This window comes from Puma concolor, chromosome D2, assembly GCF_028749965.1.
Source record: "Puma concolor isolate L17-30 chromosome D2, mPumCon1.1.hap2, whole genome shotgun sequence".
NCBI classification, from domain to species: domain Eukaryota; kingdom Metazoa; phylum Chordata; class Mammalia; order Carnivora; family Felidae; genus Puma; species Puma concolor.
The window spans coordinates 64,990,379-64,993,966 of record NC_141677.1 but is presented as its reverse complement, the minus strand read 5'-3'; the positions used below and the strand labels follow the sequence as shown (position 1 = coordinate 64,993,966).

The 3,588-nt window shown below is 40.5% G+C and overlaps 1 non-coding gene across 1 annotated transcript; it reads left to right on the top strand.

Annotated features, from left to right (window-relative positions):
* Window positions 1–3,257: 3,257 nt before the first annotated feature.
* On the top strand, window positions 3,258–3,364 carry LOC112854948 (U6 spliceosomal RNA). The gene has a single exon (XR_003223019.1). It is a non-coding gene; the product is annotated as a U6 spliceosomal RNA (small nuclear RNA).
* The last annotated feature ends 224 nt before the right edge of the window (window positions 3,365–3,588 follow it).

Genomic DNA, 3,588 nt, shown 5'->3' with positions numbered 1-3,588 from the left:
GAATATAGCAAGTTTACCTTTATGATGGAAATATGTCGATCTGTATAGTAGAGGTCAGTGAATCTTCATGGAATGAATGAACCCATTTTCAAAGCAAGTGTCTGTCATATCAGCAGATACAACACTGGGAGGTAGTCCTATAAGGGGAAAAGTAAAAATAAAGAAAGGAAAACAGTGTCAATGTTGGCCACTGTGGACTTCTACCAGAGTCTCCCAGGAACATGAAGAAAATGACTCTTCATTTCAAGTAAATCTGAGCCACATAGTAAGAGGCTTATTGTACAGATTAATGTGATGCAGCCCCTGGGAGGTTGAGCAGGGCAAGTGGAGTGGAAGGAGGTAGAAATTGCAGTTAGGTAATATAAAGTCCCCTGCTCTGCCTTGTACATCCTCAGACTTTTATTCAAACAAAACATAACCATCCTTTCTGAAGGGACAGATGCTTCAGAAGAATTATTTTGTTTTGAGGGGTAGGGGATTTTTTTGGGGGGTTGCTTTTTTCTCCAACACTGATCTACTTCATTTCTTCTACATTAAAAACCAGCCAATCAGAATAAATAGCATATGAACATCCTTTTGAAAAAGGGTGCTTTTGAAACCTCGGGCGTCATTCTCAAAAGCACATTGAACACCCTTCGGTGATGGTTTTCCTCTGCTTTCTGAAGGAATAGCTCAACCTTCACTTGTGGCAGCATGATCTGTCCTAATGGTTTTTGAGAGGCGTTTGGGAAACCTGACTTCATCTCTGGGTAGAGCTGCCACACAATGAAGTGACCTACTTCACTTCACTGTGAGATGACAGAAAGTCACTGTACTTGAGAAAAGACTAGAGCTGCCATGTCCCCTGGAAGTTTCCCCAGTGGTATTGGGCTAACTTCTTTGTGAGCTACTCCCAATAGTCAGTTTTAAGAAGTGTATTCCTGGCTGTCAAGCCCCAGTGCTGCCTAATTTATACAGATAAAGAGTTCTAATAAGATACTTTAGAAAGTCACTTATGCCATAAGGTATTCACATTATCTCAAGACATTTCTATTTGGCTAATAGGAAATGAAAGTGTGGATTAATGCCTTTCGCATGCCATTAAGAAACTGAGAGGGAGAAGCCTCATTTTGGCCACCAGGGGCCTTCTTCTCATGTCTGTTCACTGCTGTCTCAGCTCATCGCTTTCGGTGATTTCCAAAGAGAAGGATGAGTTTTGACTTCATAGAAAATGAGTTTAAACCAGAAAGTCCATGTGGCCTCCAAACTTTGGATTACTGCCATGGCACGTTGCATTTCACCTTTGATTTAAAGATAGAGAACATGTGGCTTCCTAAAAATGAAAAACTCTTTTGCTCAATTCCCAAAAGGCTAATGCAAGCAGCTGTTAAAGGAGAAATAAAAAGGCAGACACCAGAATTCCAAATAAGTCAAACGTAGTGAAATTGGGTCACCGATCCCTCTCTGTAACCCTGAGGAGTAATGGGGAGCAAATAGGTATCTTCTTTTTATCTGATCCGTGATCAGGTATATAAATGCTGGGTATTGTCTTAAGTACAAATCCTATAGAATGTGGACTTCGTGAAATTAATGAATAACAAAAATATGGTAAGGTAACAGTGAGTGATTAAGAACCGGGTGCTGTGCTAAGTGTTGTTTATGTACCATTTAATCAAATCCTACCAAACTTGGGAGCCAAGAGCCAGAATTTATCCCCTTTTAAAGATAAGGAAAATTAAGTTGCTAACTTAGGTCTCCATTACCAGTAAAACAGGTGCTACTTAAGGAACAAATAGTCCTATTCTTAAACATACAGCTTTAGCTGCACTTGAAAAAAATAAAAATGATCAACAATTCTCTCAAGTGAAATTGCATTGGACAAATGCTTCAACATCTCCCTAAATTAAGGATTTCACAAACAGGATCAAGAGACTGGAGTATTTTGGTATCAAAACCGCTGCAGCTCTGACAAGCCCTTTCTGTCAGCAGATGGCAGTGACTCAGAAGAACAGCCCTGCTCAGCAGAGGTCAACCACCTCCAGATGAAGGTTGAAAGTCTATTCAAGGACATTAAAGTGCACCTTTAAGTTTATAAATCATGGAAAGTAGGAAAAAATGCCATTTGGAAAGAGCTAAGTGGCAGAGCTAAATCAGGGTTGTGCTACATTGCTTTCTTATGTCTTTTCCTTTCTATGAACATACAAGTCATAACCTGCATTTCTCTTTGAGATAGTGTTTTAGCTGGTGGATTTGAGGCAAGCTTCACCATGTGAAAACTCACCCTTTTCTTCCTAGATCCTAAATTAACGCCTACTTGTTCCTCAGAGCCCTGTTTTATGTACTCCAAAGGACTGGAGATTTGTAGACCATCTGCCACAAAGGGAGTGAAGCTTCCACCAAGATCCATGTTCTTCATTTTCCCATCCTGGAGCCCCTCCCCCTTCTAGCAGCCAGCCAGACCTGCAAGGAAAATTGTCCCTGACTAACCAGTTAAAGAGAAAACCTTAGACTGTGAGGAGAAGCATGCCATAAAGTCACCAGCTGAATAAACCATTACTGTTTTTAGGGGTTTTTAAATACAGGCAATTTGAATACGTAATTGATTCTGAGCACAGCCTTATCCCATGTTTTCCTCGGTCTACTCAGAACCACATTTTGAATGGAAAACAGCTGGAGTAATATCTGGGGATGATGGAGCCAGTACCTCATGGTCACTACAGTCTCCATGATGGATTTAGGAGGTGGTTTCTTTTGGCTTGGCCCCAAACTGGGGGCTTGGACCCTTGAAATGCCAGGTCCAGAGGCCCACCCCACAGACAGTGCTTGGATGTTTAACCTATCCCCCCACACTGTTCTCAGAAAGGATATCCCACACATTGTTCTGTAGACAAGCATACAAGTATGTGTTTCGGGGAAACATGGTCTTTAGAAAAGTAAGTCTCCATTCTAGCTCTGAGGTTAAAGAGAGGTAGCTATGATCACAGTTTAAATGTTAAGTTTGACTAGCAGAGGATGACGTCAATCTAAAGCTCTCTTTGGGGGCAAATGTACATTTGGATAAATCCCAAGAAGCCCATAGCTTATGCTGTGACCTTAACTCAACACTTCTAGGATTAGGCAGTTTTACAAGCTGATACCTATTTATTCCAACAAGGTAGAATATTTCTTGTTTAGCAACACATTCAGTACATTAATTTGTATCTGTAATCCCTACTGCCCCCAATAGGCATAGATAAATAAGCACATACATACATTGAAATGGTAAAAGAAACTTGGCTGTCCTCACTTGGGCAGCACATGTACTAAGATTAGAACAATACAGAGAAGATTAGCATGGCTTCTGAGCAAACAGGATACACAAATTCATCAACTGATCAAACATAAACCCTCCAACTGTAAAACTCCCAGAAAATATAGGCAGTAACCTCCTCAACAATGATCTTGGCAACATTTTTTTTGGATTTTTCACCACAAGCAAAACCAACAAAAGCACAATGAAACATGTGGGTCTCAGTCAAACTAAAAAGCTTCTGCACATCAAAGAAGACCAACACAATGAAAAGGCAACCCACCAAATGGTTGAAAATATTTGCAAATCATGTATCTGAT